Genomic DNA, 24,456 nt, shown 5'->3' with positions numbered 1-24,456 from the left:
ACACTGTATCCATTAAGTGTACCCACTCATTGTTGAAATTTTGTTCATTTAATATAGAGCTTCCTATTTATATAATGCCTATCTCCAAGGATTTTAATGCAAATTTAAAGATTATCTCAGTAATCCTTATGACTGGAGATTATATGATTATGCCTTTATAGTGATGGAAACTGAGGCAGAAATAATTTTAGTGGTTTTCATAAAGTCCTACCATATGCTATCTGTGACAATCTGCAGTGTAGAAGGAATTGTCACCCCATACACATTTAGCACTGGTAGGCCCCATACTAAAAAGTTTCCATGGAGACTGCCCCAAACTTTTAAATTTTGCAGCTCGTTAGTGCAGAAAGATGCTTCAATTTTTTGCTACTGCATGTACATCTGACAGAACAAAAAAAATCTTTTCTGCAACCACTAAAGCAGGAGTGAAGAGAAAATAGAGAGTGCTCAAGATCCTCACTAGCACAATTAGGGCAATTTTCTTTCCTCATTAATAATCCATCATGTTACATTGTGAAGCAAGTGTCCCAACATAGGTCTAGTTGCTTAATATCTCAGACAATAACCTATCATACCAGCAAGGAGGTTTAGAATCCAGATCTAGTAGTAAGGCTTCTTAGAATCCTATTAATGGGTTTCCAATTTGCAACATATTCAATGTATTCAATAACATAAAGGCTTTCAATCTTCAATAGGAAGCGGTACAGCTGACAGTCACAGCCTCCTATAACCATGTGTGTCTCTGAGTCCGTTTTTTCCTATGTACGAAATAAAAATAAAAAACACAGAGTCTTTCATTCTGAAAGGAGAAATTTGGGCATTTATAGTGAAATGTATTCCTGTAAAGACACCTTATTTTTAAAGAAAGAGAAAGAGAAAGAGAAAGAGTGACATGAGGCACCAAAGAAAATGTTACTATCAGAGCATCTGTAGGAATCATATCAAATTTGAAATAAGTGTATAGTAATAATTATAATGATTGTTAAATTATAGTAAAGAAGTGGATGTAGGAAAATAGAATGTAAATTCCATTTGCTGTTCCATAATAGAGCATGGTTACCAAATACCCGCTTTATGACACCAAAGTATCATTTTGAAAAAGCCATTGCTGAGGATTACTTTAGTGCCTAATGGTTTTTCTTTTATCTCTTTTTTGTTAATGGTCTAAATTTTAACTAAGTCACTAATGCAATAATAGAATGACATTCATAATTATTATTTTTTAGAAAATAACCAATACTAGCATATTCTATATATTGAATGCCCCTAAAGTTGTTAGGTATTCTGAATATGTTTAACAGCTAGATAGACAAATAGATGTAATGCTATGGTTAGCATGATTTAATACAATAAGGTGAATCAAACAAAAATGTCCTTGCAACATGCATTTATCACACTCTTTACAGGAGATCATAAAAACCACTAACAATCTATTCAGGAGAAAGTAAAGTAAGTATTGTGGTATACGCAAACAGAGACATAACACAGGCTGATTTTGGCTCCCTGTGATGAAATGTGAATGTCTTTGAGAGGTGGAAAATAATACAAGTAGAAATGATAGATTGAGAATTTCTGCTTGGAGCAATGCATGGAACGTATTATCCAAATCACCCTCTGTGAAAGTATATATGGTTCGCTGTGTAAAAGCAAAAGGAGAAAATCAATACATAGTTAGAGAATATAGTGTTAATACTTCAGTTGTTTCTTTTTTTCAGGCTTACTTTTTCAAATATGCTTCTACATGATAAATTGTACTTAAGTCTGTATTAATGTTCTTGAGATTTTCACATTATTCTTTTTCTCAAGTACAGAATTAGTGTAATGCAATATAGCATGGTTTTCTAGGTAATTCCTAACTCAGATACAGTGAGAGCACTTGGTAAATTTCAAATTTCAGGCTGCAATTCCAGAACTGCTGAGTAGAATTTTCAAAGGTAATCACACTATATTGCTCAGGAAATTCTGATGCCTACCTCCATATATATTTCCTTTTGCTACTTTGACAAGCTGCCACAAATGTAGTAGTTTAAACAGCACAAATCTATCTCTTACAGATCTGGAAGTTAGAGTCTGAAAATGTGTCTCACTGAGCTAATGTCAAGGAATCAGCTGGGCTGTTCCCATATGGAAGTTCTAGGGAGAATTCATTTCCTTATCTTCTGCAGCTTCAAAAGGCTGCCTGAAATCCTTAGATCTCAACCCCTTCCTCTATCTTTGAATCCAGTAAGGTAGCATCTTCAAATCTCTCACTCTTTCTGCTTTCCTTGTCACTTTATGTGTGTATGTGTGTTTCATTCTGAACTTTTGCCTTCCTCTTTTAAGGAACATTGTTCATTGTAATTACATTGAGTTCACTTAGGATAATATTTCTGTCTCAAGATCATTTACTTAATTACATCTGCAAAGTCCCTTTGTTACGTAAGGTAGTATATTCCAGGTTTGGGAGACTAGGACTTGGAAATCTTTAAGGGAACATTATTGTGTTGACTACACCAAATTTGGGTAGAACTTGATGATTCTACCAAGCAATTAAATTCTACAATCCTATATGTCTACCAACATTTTTATTCTTGCACTTAACTATTTATTTATTCATTCATTCATCATTAAGTATTTGTTTCATAGCTAATGGGTGTGAAGCACAGAGCCAGTCCATGAAGACATGAAAAGAATTTAAAAGTAAAATCCCTACCCTTATGCAATTGTATCTTTCAATACAATTTCTAAACCAAATTAATATATGTGTGTATTACCTAATGTGTGCAAAATGTATTCTATTTACAAATAAAAAAATCATGCTTATGTAGTAGACAGAGAATGTGATATGTTGTTTCCATTGAAATTTCTGTTATTATTCTAGAAATAGAGTGTAAAATAGCGTAAAGAGACATCCATGGAAGTACATTATAGAATTGGTAAGTTGAAAAAAAAAGAAAGAAAGTCTGCAAGACTACAGCCTAGGGAGATATAGTGAGCAATTGACATACTGTTAGGGTGTCAATAAAATCAAACGTTGCCAGTTAGAAGAATAATGAGCTCTTTTCTCTCTGTACCCAAAGAAGATTAATTCAAGAATATATATTTTCTGCATGTTGCTCACCTCTCCCGATAAAATGAAAGTGCTAAAAGTGGTCATCTGGGGGTGGTTTTGACTTTACTTTTTATTTTCTATACTGAGAAGAAACAAGTTACATAACTTCTATTACACACAGAATTCCATAATAGACATTTTGTTATTTGGATTCCTGGCCAAGTGATTTAATGAATGTTCAATTAAAGAATATGTGTTTTAAAATTATCATATCAGAACTGACAGAAGAGTTCCTCTACTGTTAAAAATGTCCCAAGTTAAGCAAAAATCTGTTAGTGCCACACACATGCAAAATTGAAATTAGCAAGTCACTGAAAGAAAACAGGAACTCCCACTTTCCATAGTCAGGCTTTTCTGAAATTCAGCCCCAGAAACCCTCATCTTGCCTTGGGCTCACTCTATCTGCTTCTCTACATTTCTATTTTCCCTGATGCTTCCATGCATTTTTACCACAGCTACCGCTGACCCTTCTTCTCCTGGGATAGCAGCAGACATGCTTCAGGTACAATTTTAGCCCTATTCTACAGGAGCGATTCTTTTCACTTCTGCTGTTTCATCTTCAGGTACCATGTGCTTTGAAGCTGCTCCCTAGCTATTTAGATAGACTTTTGAGTTTGCTTCATGCTTTGAACGTTCCTGAGCTCTTCTGTTTCTTCAAATGTATCTGTCTTGTTTTCCATTTTCTTTACATTTGAAAGAAGAAAGTCAGGGGAAGTGATTTGAGTTTTATGTTAACATGTGCTCCTCGTTTCATACGATTATGCTCTAAGAAAACATGTTTTTATTTTAACAGGAGCCATCAATACCAAAGGCCTGTGCTTCTCAAAGTATGTAACTCAAACATCTGTTGAATAGTATATTCAGTAAACCAAAAGCTAAACATGATGCATTTGTCTGAAGCATGCATTTTAATTCATTCTAAATAAAGCATTGCTTTTGTATTATTGAATAGAATATACAATTTATATTAGATGCTTTTAAGCCAAGTCTCCCACTTCAAATAAATTTTGTCCTTGTGATATGTTATTTTAGGTTTATAAAGCTCTAAATCCTCTTCGTACAGAACCCCACAGAAAACATATTTAACTCGTTTGCTATTCTGGATATTTCAGTATAAAAGTATGAGAATAACTGCATTAAAAGACGGGAATTTAGCTTTGTTGAAAGAGCCTCATGATCCATCTGAATCACCATCAAGGTTCAGCCTGAAATGGAGAAAGCAGAAGTAATTTTTGAATTCCATGTTAATACTGCAAGTTTAGTAACAAGTTCTTTAAGGATAGTAGAAGAAACGGTTGAGAGGTAGAGGTATCAGAGTAAAAGATGAGTGTATAAAAATTGGGTAATAATAAGAAAAATTTTTGTTACATTCTAGCTAACATCTATCTCACTGTGGCAACCACAAGTGTCATGAGAAGTTTCATAGACAAATATCCAGAGAGAGAATCAGAATATAAAATGGACATGGCAAATTCTCTGGACCCACACTCTTGTTTTATAAAAATGTAAGAAGGTTAAGAAGCTTTTCCTTGGATCTTACAGTGTTTCATAGGAAGAACTGAACACTGTGCTAAGTGAATTAGTACAAAAAAAAGTTCTAGTTTAATTCGAAAAACACAACTTGAGTTAGTTTAAGGTAGAAAAAGAAATTTATTGAGTCATGTAAACAAACCTGAAATGAGGACAGCTTAAACTGCATCATTTAGGATTGGCTAAGAACAGATGACTTCATTTAGGGATGTCTCTTTTTTTTTTTTTTTTTTTTTAATTATACTTTAAGTTCTAGGGTACATGTGCACAACTTGCAGGTTTGTTACATATGTATACATGTGCCATGTTGGTGTGCTGCACCCATTAACTCATCATTTACATTAAGTATATCTCCTAATGCTATCCCTCCTCCCTCTCCACTCCCCACAATAGGACCCAGTGTATGATGTTCCCCTTCCTGTGTCCAAGTGATCTCATTGTTCAGTTCCCACCTATGAGTGAGAACATGTGGTATTTGGTTTTCTGTTCTTGCGATAGTTTGCTGAGAATGATGATTTCCAGCTGCATCCATGTCCCTACAAAGGACACGAACTCATCCTTTTTTATGGCTGCATAGTATTCCATGGTGTATATGTGCCACATTTTCTTAATCCAGTCTGTCACTGATGGACATTTGGGTTGATTCCAAGTCTTTGCTATTGTGAATAGTGCCACAATAAACATAAGTGTGCATGTGTCTTTATAGTAGCATCACTTATAATCCTTTGGGTATATCCCCAGTAATGGGATGGCTGGGTCCAATGGTATTTCTAGTTCTAGATCCTTGAGGAATTGCCACACTGTTTTCCACAATGATTGAGCTAGTTTACAATCCAACGGTGTAAAAGTGTTCCTATTTCTCCACATCCTCTCCAGCACCTGTTGTTTCCTGATTTTTTAATGATTGACATTCTAACTGGTGTGAGATGGTATCTCATTGTGGTTTTGATTTGCATTTCTCTGATGGCGAGTGATGATGAGCATTTTTTCATGTGTCTTCAATGCTTTTTCATGAGCATTTTTTCATGTGAAGACATTTCATGAATGTCTTCTTTTGAGAAGTGTCTGTTCATATCCTTTGCCCACTCTTTGATGGGTTTTTTTTTTTTTTCTTGTAAATTTGATTGAGTTCTTTATAGGTTCTCAATATTAGCCTTTGTCTGATGAGTAGATTGCAAAAATTTTCTCCCATTCTGCAGGTTTCCTGTTCACTCTGATGGTAGTTTCTTTTGCTGTGCAGAAGTTCTTTAGTTTAATTAGATCCCATTTGTCAATTTTGGCTTTTGTTGCCATTGCTTTTGGTGTTTTAGACATGAAGTCCTTGCCCATGCCTATGTCCTGAATGGTATTACCTAGATTTTCTTCTAGGGTTTTCACGGTTTTAGGTCTAACATTTAAGTCTCGAATCCATCCTGAATTAATTTTCATATAAGGAGTAAGGAAAGGGTCCAGTTTCAGCTTTCAACTTATGGCTAGCCAATTTTCCTAGCACCTTTTATTAAATAGGGGATCCTTTCCCCATTTCTTGTTTTTGTCAGGTTTGTCAAAGATCAGATGGCTGTAGATGTGTGGTATTATTTCTGAGGGCTGTGTTCTGTTCCATTGGTCTATATCTCTGTTTTGGTACCAGTACCATGCTGTTTTTGGTTACTGTAACCTTGTATTATAGTTTAAAGTCAGGTAGTGTGATGCCTCCAGCTTTGTTCTTTTGACTTAGAATTGTCTTGGCAATGCAGGGTCTTTTTTGGTTCCATATGAACTTTAAAGCAGTTTTTTCCAATTCTGTGAAGAAAGTCATTGGTAGCCTAATGGGACTGGCATTAAATCTACAAATTACCTTGGGCAGTATGACCATTTTGACAATATGGATTTTTCCTATCCATGAACATGGTATGTTCTTCCATTTGTTTGTGTCCTCTTTTATTTCACTGAACAGTGGTTTATAGATCTCCTCGAAGAGGTCCTTTACATCCGTTGTAAGTTGGATTCCTAGGTATTTTATTCTCTTTGAAGACATTGTGAATGGGAGTTCATTCCTGATTTGGCTCTCTGCTTGTCTGTTACTGGTGTATAAGAATGCTTGTGATTTTTGCACATTGATTTTGCATCCTGAGACTTTGCTGAAGTTGCTTATCAGCTTAAGGAGATTTTGGGCTGAGACAATGGGGTTTTCTAAATATACAATCATGTCATCTGCAAACAGGGTTAATTTGACTTCTTCTTTTCCTAACTGAATACCCTTGATTTCTTTCTCTTGCCTGATTGCCCTAGCCAGAATTTCCAACACTATGTTGAATAGGAGTGGTGAGAGAGGGCATCCCTGTCTTGTGCCATTTTTCAAAGGGAATGCCTCCAGCTTTTGCCCATTCAGTATGATATTGGCTGTGGGTTTGTCATAAATAGCTCTTATTATTTTGAGATACATCCCATCAATACCGAATTTATTGAGAGTTCTTAGCACGAAAGGTTGTTGAATTTTGTCAAAGGTCTTTTCTGCATCTATTGAGATAATCATGTAGTTTTTGTCTTTGGTTCTGTTTATATGCTGGATTATGTTTATTGATTTGCATATGTTGAACCAGCCTTGCATCCCAGGAATGAAGCCCATTTGATCATGGTGCATAAGCTTTTTGATGTGCTGCTGGATTCGGTTTGCCAGTATTTTATTGAGGATTTTTGCATCGATGTTCATCAGGGATATTGGTCTAAAATTTTCTTTTTTTGTTGTATCTCTGTCAGGCTTTGGTATCAGGATGATGTTGGCCTCATAAAATGAGTTAGGGAGGATTCCCTCTTTTTGTATTGATTGGAATAGTTTCCGAAGAAATGATACCAACTCCTCCTTGTACCTCTGGTAGAATTCTGCTGTGAATCTGTCTGGTCCTGGACATTTTTTGGTTGGCAGACTATTAATTATTGCCTCAATTTCAGAGCCTGCTATTGGTCTATTCAGGGATTCAAATTCTTCCTGGTTTAGTCTTGGAAGAGTGTAAGTGTCCAGGGAATTATCCATTTCTTCTAGGTTTTCTAGTTTATTTGCGTAGAGGTGTTTATGGTATTCTCTGATGGTAGTTTGTATTTCTGTGGGGTTGGTGGTGATATCCCCTTTATCATTTTTTATTGCGTCTATTTGATTCCTCTCTCTTCTTTATTAGTCTTGCTAGTGGTCTGTCAATTTTGTTGATCTTTTCAGAAAACCAACTCCTGGATTCATTGATTTTTTGGAGGGTTTTTTGTGTCTCTATCTCCTTCAGTTCTGCTCTGATCTTAGTTATTTCTTGCCTTCTGCTAGCTTTTGAATGTGTTTGCTCTTGCCTCTCTAGTTTTCTTAATTGTGATGCTAGGGTGTCAATTTTAGATCTTTCCTGTTTTCTCTTGTGGGCATTTAGTGCTACAAATTTCCCTCTACTCACAGCTTTAAATGTGTCCCAGAGATTCTGGTATGTTGTATCTTTGCTCTCATTGGTTTCAAAGAACATCTTTATTTCTGCCTTCATTTCATTATGTACTCAGTAGTCATTCAGGAGCAGGTTGTTCAGTTTCCATGTAGTTGAGCGGTTTTGATTGAGTATCTTAGTCCTGAGTTCTAGTTTGATTGCACTGTGGTCTGAGAGACAGTTTGTTACAATTTCTGTTCTTTTACATTTGCTGAGGAGTGCTTTACTTCCAACTATGTGGTCAATTTTGGAATAAGTGTGATGTGGTGCTAAGAAGAATGTATATTCTGTTGATTTGGGGTGGAGAGTTCTGTAGATGTCTATTAGGTCTGCTTGGTGCAGAGTGGAGTTCAATTCCTGGATATCCTTGTTGACTTTCTGTCTTGCTGATCTGTCTAATGTTGACAGTGGGGTATTAAAGTCTCCCATTATTATTGTATGGGAGTCTAAGTCTCTTTGTAAGTCTCTAAGGACTTGCTTTATGAATTTGGGTGCTCCTGTATTGGGTGCATATATATTTAGGTTAGCTCTTCCTGAAGAATTGATCCCTTTACCATTATGTAATGGCCTTCTCTACTTCATGTATCAAATTCATGTTCTGTTTCACTATGAGGAATTTTTCTGATCATTGAAACTATGACAGTAAGTATCTTGTTCTTTTATCTTAACAGCATCTCATCTAGAAATAGCATCTCCAGTTTCTCCCTGTTCCAGAAATTAAATTCATAAGGAAAAAGTCTTATTGTCTTGGCTCAGGTCACATGACGCCTGAACCAAGGAAAGGTGACTTAGCAATTCCCTAGTCTGTGTGACTTTTTGGCTCTTGTAACCAAGACAGAAACAGTTTTAAAGGAAGATGAAGATTAGCAGGTGCCCTTCCGCTAGATGCTGGGGCTCTAATAATAAACAACAAATACATGGTTTTCTGAAGCTCATGTGCTTACAGTCTAGCAGAAGTGTTTTACACCCAACAAACTTCAATCTATTCAACCTGGAATATCCATTACAGAAATCAGTTTTAAAAGGGCTGTCAAATAAGCAGAGGTCAAAAGGATAAACTTTTTCTTCGGTTGTAACCCTTTAAATATTCATTGTCTGAGTCTCAGTAGTCATATACTGTATGAAATAATATGTACATATGAGACAAATAATAACTGCAGATTGCATTTGATTACTTTGCAGAAATGGCCTATTTTGGATTCCTCCCCAAATAATATTTATTTTCTACAACGGTGTTTGATCTTGTACTTTTCCAAAAAGAACTTTCTGTCTGTTTTGCAATACAAATGAAGATAATGCTTAAATGGTATAAACCTGTCTCTCCTCTTCATACACAGAATTTACCTTGTGACAGTGTATTATAGTCCTTTAGGTTTCAAAGTAATCAACTGGTGGCTTCTCAGGGACATTTGGCTACTGTCTACAGAAACTGTGTTAGCGCTCTCAATTGGATGGAAAATTAATGAGGACAAGTCAAGTGTTCTTGCTTTTTTCCAGCTATCATAATCAGGATGCTAATAATCAGAACTTCTTTTGAATTTTTAAAATGAAATAGAAATTACTCCAACCTAGCTGCTATTTTTTGACCATGTATAAAATTTGGAAGTGTAATTTTATTTTCTGGAGAATGAGAGAAAACGAATGTCTGACTTCTATTCCCAAACTGAGATAGAAATATAACAAATATTATATATACATATATATATTTGTTAAAGGATATATAGATAGATAAATAGCTGTATTCTTTAACAACAAAAGCTTACTTATGAAATCCAGCTTCAGACTCAATTAGTGCACCTTAGTGAAACACACACTATTTTAATTATTAGTTCTATTTAGGGAGAGAAATGGCATCAAATTTAGAGAAAATGCTTTGTGGGTGTAAGTAGGGCACTGACCTCAACCTTACTGTATTTATGCTTTTGAGAGTAACACTCTCTCAGTTTCCAGGAAGCTTCTTCTGCCTTCATAGCTACATTTTGCTTGTATTGTAGGGTAACATAAAAGAAAAATGTTAAGGAAATAATATGTCACCAAACAAAATAATTTTGGGAGACTTTTTGGCAATTTATGTTTATGACCACAAAACATTCCACCTGGTACATCTCAGAGAGAGAAATATTCACAAATGTCAAACAATCGAAAGTATTAGAGTAGCTTCTTCAGACTCCACAGAATTCATTATCTCTTGTAACCATAGCAACCTACATGTATAAAGGAGCAAGGCAAAGTACCCCTGATACTGTCTGGCTTAAAGGTCCTGTCTAATACTTGATATTCCATGATATATAGCTCTAGCAGCAAGTTAAGCATGTTGTCTTATTATTTTCAGATTATGTAATTATTCTTTCTGCATTTATAACTACATTTCTGAGAACTATGAAGATAACAAATTATCAACTGCCCCTTAGCTTAAATCTCTCTATCTTGAATATTGTGTCTGTGTTCTTGTAACTGAGTGAGAATTCCATCTAAAAGACTGGAGCTCTTATCTCCAAAGAATTTCATGAAATTGTAATTCAGTCTTCTCAGAGAGATGTAGAAGAAAAGAACAAGAATAAAACAGACCACATGGTACAGTAGAAAGAGCGTGAACTTTGTATTGAGACTGATCTGTTTCGAATCCCAAACCTGCACATTCTACCAGAAAGAATTCTGACAAGTCACTTCACTTCTGAGTCTCTCTTTGTTATTCTCAAAGCAGAGATATTGACAGGCACTTCTCAAGGCCATTGAGATGATTTAATGAGATTGCATATGTAAGTTGCCTGGCATAGAGAGGGCTCAACAATCACACATTGTAGCAAATGATCTCAATCACAGTTGTATTAGTCCATTCTCATGCAGCTATGAAGAAATACCCAAGATTGGGTAATTTATAAAGAAAAGGGGTTTAATTGACCCACAGTTCTAAATGACTGGGGAGGCCTCAGGAATCTTACAATTGTGGTAGAAGGCAACCCTTCAGAAGTTGGCAAGAGAGAAAATGAAACCTGAGTGAAGAGGAAAGCCCCTTGTAAAACAATCAGATCTTGTAAGACCTTACTATCAAGAGAATAGCATGGGTGAAACTGCTTCCATGATCCAATTATCTCCCACTGGGCCCCTCCCATGGCATGTGGGGATAATGGACACTACAATTCAAGGTGAGATTTGGGTGGGGACACAGCCAAACCATATCATTCCAGCCTGGTCCATTTCAAATCTTATGTCCTCACATTTATAAACAACAATCATGCCTTGCCAAAATTATCCCAAGCCTTAACCCATTCCAGCATTAACCCAAAAGTCTAAGTCCAAAGTTTCATCTGAGACAAGGCAAGCCCCTTCTGTCTATGAGCCTGTAAAGTCAAAAGCAAGATAGTTACTCCCTCGAGACATTGGGGTTACAGGCATTGGGTAAATACAGCTGTTCCAAATGGCAGAAGGTGGCCAAAACAAAGTAGCTGCAGGCCCCATGCAAGTCCATAATCCAATAGGGCAGTCATTAAACCTTAAAATTCCAAAATAATCTCCTTTGACTGCATGTCTCACATCCAGGTCATGCTGATGCAAGAAGTGGGCTTCCATGGCATTGGGCAGCTCTATCCCTCTGGCTTTGCAAGCTATACTCCACCTCCCAGCTGCATTCATGGCATTGAGTGTCTGTGGCTTTTTCCAGGCATATGGTGAAAGCTGTCAGTGGATTTACCTTTCTGGCATCTGGAAGACAGTGGCCCTCTTCTCACAGCTCCATTAGGCAATGCCCCAGTGGAGACTCTTTGTCGGGGCTCCAACCCCACATTTCCCTTCTGCACTGCCCTAACAGAGGATCTTCATGAGGGCTACACCCTTACAGCAAACTTCTGCTTGGACATCCAGGTGTTTCCATACAGCCTCTGAAATCTAAGTGGAAGTTCCCATACCTTAGTCATCAATTTCTCTACACCTGCAGGATCAACACTGTGTGGAAACTGCCAAGGCCTGGGGCTTGCACCCTCTGAAGCCATGACTTCAGCTGTATATTGCTCCCTTTTAGCCAAGACTGGGATGCAGGGCACCAAGTTCCGAAACTACACAAAGCAGCAAGGCTCAGGGCCCAGCCCATGAAACCATTTTTTTTTTCTCCTAGGCCTCCAGGCTTGTGATGGGAGGGGCTGCTGTGAAGACCTCTGATGTGCCTTGGAGACTTTTTCCCATTGTCTTGGTGATTAACATTCAGTTCCTTTTTATTTATGTGAATATCTGCAGCAGGCTTGAATTTCTCCCCAGAAAATGGGATTTTCTTTTCTACTGCATCATCAGGAAGTAAATTTTCCATAGTTTTATACTCTGCTTCCTCTTGAATGCTTTGCCACTTAGAGATTTATTCTGCCAGATACCCTAAATCATCTATCTCAAGCTCAAAGTTCCACAGATATCTAGGACAGGGAAAAAATGCTGCCAGTCTCTTTACTAAGGCATAACCAGAGTTACCTTTGCTACAATTCCCAACAAGTTGCTCATCTCCATCTGAGACCACCTTAGCCTGGATTTCATTGTCCATATCAGTATCAGCATTTTGGCCAAAGCCATTCAACAAGTCTCTAGGAAGTTCCAAACTTTCTCACATTTTCCTGTCCTCTCCTGACCCCTCCAAACAGTTCCAACCTTGCATGTTTCCCAGTTTCAAAGTTATTTCCACATTTTTGTGTATCTTTACAGTAGAACCTCACTGTCTGTGGTACCATTGTACTATATTAGTCCATTCCCACTGTGTTATGAAGAAATGCCTGAGACTTGGTAATTTATAAAGAAAAGAGGTTTAATTGACTCACAGTTCCACATGGCTGAGAAGGCCTCATGAAACTTACAATCATGGCAGAAGGCACCTCTCCACAGAGCAGCAAGAGAGAGAATGAGAACCAAGTGAAAGGGGAAGCCCCCTCTAAAACCATCAGACCTTGTGAGAACTCACTATCATGATAATAGCATGGGGAAACTGCCCCATGATTCAATTGCCTCCCACTGGCTCTCTCCCAGGACACACGGGGATTATGGAAACTACAATTCATGATGAGATTTGGGTGGTGACACAGCCAAACCATATCAACAGTCTTTCTTTCCTTCCTGCAGTCATTGGACAGAGTAGAAAATGTGAACTGCAGCACAATTTATGGTGACTGATAAATGTAAAGCAAAACTTCAGAAAAACAATATCTCCTCACATAAATCCAGAATTTTCATTGGTATGTTGACTTTGGTTCCAATTTGACAAAGCCCAGATGTTACTCTCATTAGCACCTACGTGACTCCCTGGAACAGTCTCTAAATCTCTAGGGTTCTTCCACCAGCTACTTAGTGCAGTTCCTCTCTTAGCAACATCTGGAGAGGACAGCTTGAAGATGCAGCGGAGCTCACTAAGGCTTCTAGAATGACTATGATGCCATATACCGGAGTATAAGGAGTATATTCACACTTCTTTAGATTTAACAATTTAAAGAAGCTGGTCTTTTTTTTGTAAATTGATAGACAATATTTGTACATGCATATGGGGTACATGTGATGTTTCCATAAATGCATAGAACATATAATAATCAAAACAGGTTATTTAGGGTAGTCATCACCTTAAACACTTATCATTTCTTTATGTTGAGAACATTTCAAATCTTTTCTAGCTATTTTGAAAAACACAATACATTGTTGTTAACTATAGTCACCCTACTGTGCTATCAAACTTATTCATTCTATCTAACTATATATTTGTATGCATTAACCAACCTCTCTTTATCATTTCACCACCACACTTTCAGCTTCTAGTAGGAACAGGTCATTTAAAGCCTTGTTCCAAACTCTCTGAAGTTACCTTAAGAAAGCAGGTTTGAAAACGGAATTATCATCAGTGGTTCCCTCAGTGTCTCTTGCTGTTTCCTGAAGTAGAAACAAGTCAGTGAAGTCAGTGAAGAAGATCAACCGATCTTCAACCGATCTGAGCTCGCATACTTCATACTGCTGATAGAACAGATCGTTAAGGCACAAAAGCCACTAATGTCTTAAAATAATTTCCCTCCCAAGTACTTAAGGGGCTTGGCAAAAATCACCAGTGGCCCTTCATATTCTCCTCTCCTAAGAAGAACCCAGGATACCTGCAAATTCCCAAAGGCAGGATGTGCAAAAGCAAGGCTAGAGCAGCCTCTGGATTCTTGTTTCAATAATCATGTTATATTCTGCCAAGGGAATATTGAGCCACCAAGGTTATGCTGATGTATTAGTAGTTATTTTCTAGCTGTGATAGGAAGTGATGCCATAGAAAGGGTCCTGCATTATTTGTCAGCTGACGAGGGTTCTAATCCCAGCTCTGTCACTAGGCAATTATGTGAATTTATGTAAATCATTCAACAGCTCTGGATCTAAGAGCCCTCATCTATGCAGACTAAATTATTTCTCAGCTCCTATTCAGGACTAAGATTTTATGATCTATACCCTCAATTTGCTTCTGCTCAGATAGTAGGCAGATTGGATGCTCTTTCAAAAGTGCTAACCATCCTTCCTGAGAATACTTCCACACAAGGTTATTAGGTAAATAAAAAAGGAGTTTCTGTTTGCAGAAAAAATATCTTGGCATTATGGCTTCATATTAATATTTAATGCTTTAATATTATAAAGTTCATGCACATAACACTTTATATTTCTTTCATTTTATTCAGCAAATGTGAATGTTGCGAGCATGATATTCCAAATCCCTAATCATCCCAAAGTCATCAGACTCTTTAAATACCCCCAAATTGGAGACACCATTTGAGAACCATTTTTACCCTCTAGCCATTTAATAGTGATTTTATTTTTATTTTGATGCTCAAATTACATTTATTTTTAGTTTATTTGTAAATTCAATATATACTGAACAAGCATCTATGTTGAATCATTTATTCACTAATTAAATTACCCACGAATAATATGATGACTCTGGTTTCTCAGAAATAGAGCCATCCCTTATAAATGATCTTCTTCACTGACTTAGATCTAGTCATGCTCATGTTTTATGATGCCAGTAATTGTAGATCACAGCTTCTACTCCTTTTCATCCCTGTGCTCTATATGATGATACAGCTTAAATTCATACCTATCAAATATCAGACAGGATTTCACAAGATTCCATTAGAGCAAATTGCTGGATGTGGTACAATAATATGTGCAAACTTCTGCCATTCCAGGCTCAAGATGAATGATGACAGACCTGAGGCTAATCATTTTCATAATTCTACTTTAACTGCAGCTGTAAAAAAAAAAAAAACTAAGACAAAAATATATCAATGATCTATTTCAAATACTTTTTCAGGGGCACAATTTTGCAGGTAGTGTATTTATACATGCAATCACTGAGACAGGTAAAGCCTATGCATATTGAGAGTTGATTTTCTATATCTGTTTTTCACTTCATGCTTTAATTTGTTAGAATTACTGAGCCCCTTACAAAACCTGGTATTAATAATCACAATAATACAAGTTGGAAAACTAATTTATAATTAAGGAACCTGAACTCATAGTTGTTTTGTGAACTAATAGAGTTACATTCAATCTTAAATGTGAGAGGGCTATGTTTTCCTGTCTATAAATTGCCCAGGGGAGGAGATAGCTCAAGGTTATGGGCATCTAGCTGATCATCTCAGGGGTCTTGTAGGAGTACCAGGTATATCATCAATAACTTCTAGTGAAGCATCTGCTTGCGCTCAATGCAATACACAAATCTCAATATTATTGGCATCTACAGATTGCCTACGATAGTCCAGTCACCCCGCTGCATGTGGTATATAAAAAGGAGACTGTGTCTAGGCTCTTGTCTCAAAGGCCCCAAGTAGTAAAGAAAACAAGAAAACACATACAGGCTGTTTCATATGATTGATGCTTTTTTAGAGGCCACATACAAATAGCTGCTTTGGGGCTCATCTCTACATGAGGAGGGCGGAGAAGGCTTCCCAGATGAGAAGTGTGTTGAGGCCCGTGCCGGGGGTGGTGGAGAATGAACAGACACAGACACAAAAGACAAAGACAGAGAACATGGCGGCCGCGCCTAAAGCCTCCGCCTCACTTTATTTATACCCCATAAATCCCACGTCAGCAAAAATGACATAATGCAAAACAAACTTTCTCTATCCAGATATAACCTACTGTTTAGTTTTTTTGTTTTTAAGTTCTTTCTTATTTTGTCTGCCTTCTTGGCGCCTACTAGAGTTCATTAAAAGTTCAACTAGAGATAGTATCTTTGACTACTGGAGTTCATTGAAAGTGCAACTAGCTAGAGACACTGTCCTTGAGCCCTATCTAGTCTCAGCATATTATTTTCAATGGCCCCTGCAGAAGTGTGTAACATTCTTTTTTTTTTTTTTTTTTTGAGATGGAGTCTTGCTCTCCAGGCCCAGGCTGGAGTGCAGTGGTGGGATCTTGGCTAACTGCTAAAGTTCCATCTGCCAGGTTCATGTCATTCTCCTGCCTCAGCTTCCCAAGTAGCTGGGACTACAGGTGCCTGCCTCAACGCCCGACTAATTTTTTGTATTTTTTTTGGTAGAGACGGGTTTTCACCATGTTAGTCAGGATGTTCTCGATCCTCTGACCTTGTGATCCACCCACCTCGGTCTCCCAAAGTGCTGGGATTACAGGAGTGAAGATATCCAAAGAAGGGTTGTTAGATGAACCATAAGATGTCATCACAGAGGCAGTAGCAAATTAATACATTTGCACTTTTGTTAATTTGATCAATATGCCAGTCAAAGTTGACTTTTTAGATAAGTGTTTTCTCCTTATCAGTAAACCGTAGCATAAAACTTAGGGTCAAGGTTGACTTAGCATAAAAGAACAATACTAAAATTCACCTTTTTTTTCCTCATCTTTCTTAGCATCCTGGTAGCTATAACTTATATGGATGAAGTAATTAATAAGGGCTTCACTCAACAACAATAACAGCTATACCTATCTATGTAAAACACAAATATAGAGCTGAACATTCCTAGTAGCTGGTTCTGGTGAGCCCATAGTTAAAGCAGACATTAGTGTTAACATAAATGTCCAGTGCTAAGCAATAAGTGATTTAGTAGGTACACAGAGAGGTGCTTAATAGCACCAGGGAAGATATGTCTACACGATCTCTCAGGTCTTATTTAAATCAGTGATTCTATGACTGTGTGAACTTTTGCATAGTTTATCTCTAGTCTATGATAGAAAGCAATAAAGAATTCACTTAAAATATAGAATAAATCCAGTTGGAGATATCCAGGCCACCTTTGAATTGCAAAGACACATTCACGCTGTAAACTAATTTTAACGTTAACATAGAGACTGGTTTCAGAATAATGCACGTGAGCCATACCCTATGTCTTCTTGAGTATATGGATTAGCATCACTGATCATGAAGAACGTGGATGAGCAAATCTAAAATCATTACTAACATCTTATTAAAGTTAGTTAATTGCTTTCATTGAAACAATGCTGGCCGGGCGCGGTGGCTCAAGCCTGTAATCCCAGCACTTTGGGAGGCCGAGACGGGTGGATCACGAGGTCAGGAGATCGAGACCATCCTGGCTAACACGGTGAAACCCCGTCTCTACTAAAAATACAAAAACTAGCCGGGCGAGGTGGCGGCCGCCTGTAGTCCCAGCTACTCAGGAGGCTGAGGCAGGAGAATGGCGTAAACCTGGGAGGCGGAGCTTGCAGTGAGCTGAGATCTGGCCACTGCACTCCAGTCCGGGCGACAGAGCGAGACTCTGCCTCAAAAAAAAAAAAAAAAAAAAAAAGAAACAATGCTAACCCCAGTAAAACTAACTACAGTTTGAACGAGACTTAAAAATGTTTCTTGGTAAAGTTAAATATGGGTTACTATAATTAGGAAAGGCAGAAAAAGAGAAACCTGTTTTTACAAACAAAACAATTTCATGTGAAGAAAAAAAGCTACAGCCTTTAAACAAGGAACATGGGAATTGAGAAAAAAAAATGTGTAGTACTTTTATTGTAAGAAAGAATGAAAACCTACTAAAAAGATCTCAAGATGGAGACTGTGACCTGGTCCAATATTAGGAAGAGTTAAACCTAAATGCCCATTACTTTACAATTTGGATATTTCAATAGTACTATATCTTGTGGTCATTTATTCTCTTTGTTCCTTTATCCATTCCTCTTGATTTAATTAGGACTATTCTATGCATACTCAGTCAACATTTATTACATGTTTTATTAATGCTGGCTACTATACTACATACCGGAAGTGTTGAGACTTTCTTTATGTAGGATGAATAAACAACAGAAACACAATATGCAGTTACCACATGAAAGACAATTATATGTTGTCATTGTGCACAATTTCACCTTTCTTTTCATGTGATTTGTTGTTGCTGCTGTTAACCAGAGTAGGTTGATATAACTATACAGAATCCAGAGGTACAAGTGGTTTCCTGTTGAATTTGCTTGTTTGAAAGAACGGTGTATATAAGCATGGTTAATCAGAACAACAGTTAATTAATTACTAGAAAAGACAATTAAATTTCCACCTACTCCATATGTAATGGTTCTCAATACTTAAAATTCTGAGAGTCTATTTTTTGAGAATCAGACCGTATTTGTTGAAGGTTAGAAAATGAGACGGTGTGAAAATAGTTTTTGTCTATTTAATTCATAGAAAGTTGAAATGCCGTTATTTAGAAACATGCCCAGCTTCAACACTACCCACGAACCATCTGATATTCTTGTCTTTTGAATTCATCCTTTATGGTAATGTTAAAACTCAAGTACTTCCTCACAAAGGCAAATTTCTGAGTTTTTAACCTCAAGAGCCTGAAAGGAAAAAAAAAAAAAATACACCAAGTCTTCTAAGGACATCAAATACATTTCTCCAAAGTGTACTTGATACAGGGGAGATGACACTCATATCCTGATAACAATAACAGCTGAGAGAAAATAAACATGCCTCCATGTATTTGCTTGAAGGCATTGATCAATAAAAACATCTCTTATAGAGTTATGTGCCTTTGAGTTCCTACTAAAAAATCACAAACAATTAAAACAAGCATGTTACATGACTTACTGCTTTCTCTTTTCATATTTGACGACTAAGAATATCTTTTAAAAAGCAATTCATTCTACTTAGTGTTAGTAGAGATTATTTCAATATCTTACACATCATTCTAATATATTAGTAGTTTGAAATATAGACACCATCTACATAACACATTTAGCTTTGCTTCATGTGCTACAGTGATGAACAAAATGTGTAAAATACAACTCTTTCTATATGTGTACTGAATATCTAACTGTAGAGGAAAGTGCAGACAAGTATCTGCAACAGAGAACTGCATGTGCTAAGATACAGGTGATCAATTCAGTTGAGTAAGAGCTCTCGAGCTGAAATGCTCAATTCTTCTCTAATTTTACATAAGCTATTTTATTATTTAAAATAAAATTTTGCAAAAAGTCCATGTCTTCCTAATTTTTAATATAATTAAATGGTTATTAGAAGTAACTGCATAGGGAACATATAAATTAAATGATGCGGGGGTGTACTAGTTTCGGTAGACAGATGATAAATTGCTTTGAGAAGAATTGGCTCAAAGAAAAACAGCAATAAAGGCCTATGGTAGAAGAAGCCTTCATAAAGAACACAATAATTCAGCTGTCACAGGTCACTGGACTCTTGGAGAGCTGACAGTAAAGTAAACACAAAGCTGATTATATAGACTAACTTAGATCATAGGCTTAGAAATACACCCACCCATTAAGGTCAATATTGCCATATATTAGGCAGAACCACTTCCCAATAAACATGGAACTATCAACACTGGAGACCCAAAGACCCAAAAGGATATCAATTGGCTTTGATGTTCAGATTTGGAACATGGACAGAATTTTCTGAATTCTGGAAGAGAAAGTTGGAAAAAGATTTATTTCATTTTATAATAGGCTTTACTTTATTCAATCCAATAGAAGACCCATTGTGAGATGACGAACCCAGAGTGGCAGTGGCATTCCTAAGGTGACAAAAGAGTCAAGACTCAGGCACTTAAAAGATTAAAACTTTTTTTTTTAGAGGGGTGGTGGATCATTCCTTCTAGGTTAGTTTTCCCTATAAGAGTAAACAGAGAGGGAGTAAGGAAGCAAGACAGAAACATACAGACACACACACACACACACACACACACACACACACCCCTACTGATTAAAGTAAATACGTAGGAATCAACATAACTCTTTCAATGAAAATGGGCTGGAGTTGACCTCCCCAGTGGAAGTTTAAGTACAGCGTAAATGGATTATGAATAATACAGTAAGCATTTTTTAATGCAGTTCTTTTTTTCTTGATGGTTATCTTACATTGGACACACATTTTTTTGGTTTTAAAAGCTGAGGACCAGGTATAAGAAAAAGATTTGGGGCTGGGCGCAGTGGCTCACGTCTGTAATCCCAGCACTTTGGGAGGTGGAGGCAGGCAGATCACGAGATCAGGAGATCGAGACCATCCTGGCTAACATGGTGAAACCCTGTCTCTACTAAAAATACAAAAAATTAGCCGAGTGCGGTGGCAGACTCCTGTAGTCCCAGCTACTCGGGAGGCTGAAGCAGGAGAATGCTGTGAACCCAGGAGGCAGAGCTTGCAGTAAGCGGAGATCACGCCACTGCACGCTAGCCTGAGCGACAGAGCAAGACTTCATCTCAAAAAAAAAAAAAAAGAAAAGAAAAAGATTTTGAAGAATATATGAAAAAGCTGAGCTAGTTTCCCCCACTCCCTGGGTAGAAAATAAATAAGATTTCCAACTTGGATATAGGAATAATAAGGGGGAAGCAAAAGGTCCTCGTGATGGAGTCTTCCTGAATATCAATGTTTTAACTTGTCTAAGGAAATGTAAGGGTAGAGATAGTTCAGATAGTTTTTCAAGTCTGAAAGTGGAGGGTACTAATTCTTCACTTCAGAAGTATATTACAAATAAATTAAATTCTATTTCTAGAAAGACATGGGAAACGGAGTGTTGAAAGCTAAGATTGATGTCTCTATGTAGAAAGGGCCTGAAGCTTCATCAGAGAGTTTCTAGAGGCATCAGAGTGGCCTCAAAAGAAATAACAAGAACACTTTGCTAGACCTGGACCTAGAGGGGATTCTTGTTCGGGAATAGCTACAACATTCGTGTAATAGCTGTGACATTCATGTAACAAAGGATGAGGCTGGAACAGGTCAAACTCAGTGGATACCAGACTGGATAGATCGTGAATAATGGCAAATGTTCTCACTCCTAATATGCAAGCATCATTGCCACCAACCTTTCATACATTAAGGAAAGTCAACCAGATGGTAAAGAGAAATTAAAGTGTCTGACAATTTTTTCACCATCCATTAGAATTAAATTTAAATTAGAAATAGTTTGATTGTGCAACATTAAAGAAACATTTCGTGCTTGCCTGAATTTGTGGACTAGATGTTTACCTAACATGCACTTTGTACCAATAGCATCAACAAAACAAAATAAGACAAAATAGAACACTCAGATCTATCTATCATAGGATCAACTTCCCTGGTTTTCCTTGATAATTTAGACTTTAAAAACATTTTGCTCTATTTTTTTTTTTTTTTTTTTCAGACAGAGTCTCGCTCTGTCACCCGGGCTGGAGTGCAGTGGCCGGATCTGAGCTCACTGCAAGCTCCGTCTCCTGGGTTCCCGCCATTCTCCTGCCTCAGCCTCCCGAGGAGCCGGGACTACAGGCGCCGCCACCTCGCCCGGCTAGTTTTTTTGTATTTTTTTAGTAGAGACGGGGTTTCACTGTGTTAGCCAGGATGGTCTCGATCTCCTGACCTCGTGATCCGCCCGACTCGGCCTCCCAAAGTGCTGGGATTACAGGCTTGAGCCACCGCGCCCGGCCTCATTTTGCTCTATTAAACGTATTACATCAGATCTCCTTGGTGTCTTGCCCTGTCACTGTGCTCCTCCCCTTTTTTTTTAAAGATTCTCTTCACTGTTTTTTCAGCGCTGGACTCAAGTTGGACCTCAAGTGTGCTATAAGTTTCAGATTGATCCTGGTGAACCAGATGACCAACCAGACTCCACGGACTTCATATATTAGGAACATTCACATTAAACTCTAGTCTTCATACAGGATAAGCCAGTCAAATTATATAATAGCTCTCCACAATTTTATTATGTGTAGGTGAAGATATGCAATATGTCAAACTAGCATGAGGGAGTTATATCTTCACTATACTAATTAATTGGCATACTGGTTTTGCCTCCAGAGAGAAATACAGCTGGACCTGGAGAGAAGAGTAGCAGGAAGGTTCACTGGTAACTAACATTCTGAGGAAGAAGAGTGATCTGGAATCCCAAGACAGCAAAGCAGGTCTATTTCCCTGAGAACCAGGAGCCTAGCAAATGCCCCCAGGAGATGAGCTGTAGCAGAGCAACAATACCCCTGCCTATTCATCCCCTCAACAGTCCCTGATTTCTGCAACCCCCTCCTCCACCCAAGGCAACGACCAAACAACAACTTACAAAAAGGGAAGGAGTTAGAAAGAAATCCTGGACTCCCTAAAAGGAAGCCAGGGCATGAAGTGAGTGCCTTGACTTCTGTTAAAAAGAAAAACTTTAGTCTAAGTACATTTCAAGGAGTTTAATTGAGTAGTGATGATTTGCCAATGGGGCAGCTCCCCCAGAATCACAGCAGAGACAGAGAAACTCCAGGGATGCCTCGTGGGTGGTCAGAACAAATTTATCAACAAAAAAGGGAAGTGACGGCCGGGTGCGGTGGCTCAAGCCTGTAATCCCAGCACTTTGGGAGGTGGAGGCGGGCGGATCACGAGGTCAGGAGATCGAGACCATCCTGGCTAACATGGTGAAACCCCGTCTCTACTAAAAATACAAAAAACTAGCAGGGCGTGGTGGCGGGCGCCTGTAGTCCCAGCTACTCGGGAGGCTGAGGCAGGAGAATGGCGTAAACCCGGGAGGCGGAGCTTGCAGTGAGCTGAGATCCAGCCACTGCACTCCAGCCTGGGCGACACAGCAAGACTCCGTCTCAAAAAAAAAAAAAAAAAGGGAAGTGACATACAGAACTCAGAAGTGAGGTACACAAACAAATGGATTAGTTAACAGCTTAGCATTCACTCAGTGGTGAATGAATGGTGGAAGTACAGCTGCTGGGATTGACCAAGACTCAGCTATTGTTACAGGCACATACTCCAGATTTAGGCTTTAGTCTTGTCCACCTTTTAAGCTAGGTTGCAGTTCATCTGCAAGGACTCAAATGTAGAAGTACAGAGTCCTCTGGCCATATTTAGTTTGCTTTAGCATTTGAATTTCTGAAAATACACTAAACTCCATTTATCCCTATTACTCCTGGCACTAACAACTGCTTTATCTAAGAAGAAAAGTGAGATACTACAACAGAGATTCAAATTACAGTGGCTGAAAGAAATGGAAATGCACAAGTATATTTCTCTCATATGACAGTACTTAAGGTTCAAGTTGCTGTACTATAGGCATGTTTAAAGATAGAAGAAGGAGAGAAGAGATAAAGAGAGAGAGAAAAAAAAAAGTAGAGGAAGGAGAAGGAAGAGAGGGGCAGGGAAAGCATCCTTGCTGCTCACCTACTGTGGGACTGAACTGGAGCAGTAGCAAGTGCCTCTATCAGTGGGGACAACAATATCACCACCACTAAACAAAGCCGAACAAAATCCAACTAAACAAAATAGTGTTAGAAATGCTTGTTCCCTAGTGCTGTAAAGAAATAGCACTAGAACATAAATGTAATTTCCCCAGCAAGGCCATTTTTTATTTTTTTTTTTACTTTCTGCAGAAAGGGTACACTCACCAGCAGTTTCGCCATGAGAGTACACCAAACAAAGGAGACAGGGTCATTTATAACCTGACACATCCACCCTACTGCTGTGTCCGGTTTCCATTGACTGGAACAGGATCTCACATTCTGTGTTTGTCCTGATTGCCTAGCAACTTAGAACTTTTTTAAAAAGGCAAAGGCAGAGGAGAACAAAGGAAGGAAGAATTAACTTGTGGAATGCTGAGAAAAGAAAAAACAGGCTATGACCTAATGCTTGCTTACCAGTATAAGCAAGACAGGGGAAATATTTAGGCTAAATTGTGGGAGCTAAGAACATAAAGTACACCGATTTCTTTATTACATCTAGCAAATCTTTAAGAATGTTAGCACAGGTGTTTGAATAAATTTTGCTTCTAAAGAAGTTACTATTTATTCCCGGTTAGATGGGGAGGAAAGTCTTTGAAGAGGAACCTCTACTTTACTTTTTACAATAGGTTGAACTTTGGGATGTCTGACCAAATGTTTTCTGTCTCACCACTCAGAGTGGCCACATGCCAGTTGCAAAGAATAAGATTATATTCATAAGCAAGTCAGAATCTGTCCTGTGATAAATGCCTGGGGGATGAAGGTCAGCATCTG

The 24,456-nt window shown here is 37.9% G+C and overlaps 1 long non-coding RNA gene across 1 annotated transcript; it reads right to left on the bottom strand.

The window, feature by feature from the left end:
* Positions 1–339: 339 nt before the first annotated feature.
* LOC117086310 lies at positions 340–15,285 on the bottom strand. Its single transcript, XR_004438275.1, has 3 exons — positions 15,140–15,285; positions 13,883–14,025; positions 340–758 (listed from the first exon to the last, which is right to left on the bottom strand). It is a non-coding gene; the product is annotated as an uncharacterized LOC117086310 (long non-coding RNA).
* Positions 15,286–24,456: the final 9,171 nt, after the last annotated feature.

This window comes from Trachypithecus francoisi, unplaced genomic scaffold (assembly GCF_009764315.1).
Source record: "Trachypithecus francoisi isolate TF-2019V2 unplaced genomic scaffold, Tfra_2.0 Lachesis_group1, whole genome shotgun sequence".
In the NCBI taxonomy this organism is placed as follows: domain Eukaryota; kingdom Metazoa; phylum Chordata; class Mammalia; order Primates; family Cercopithecidae; genus Trachypithecus; species Trachypithecus francoisi.
This window is presented reverse-complemented; position numbering and strand designations above follow the sequence as displayed.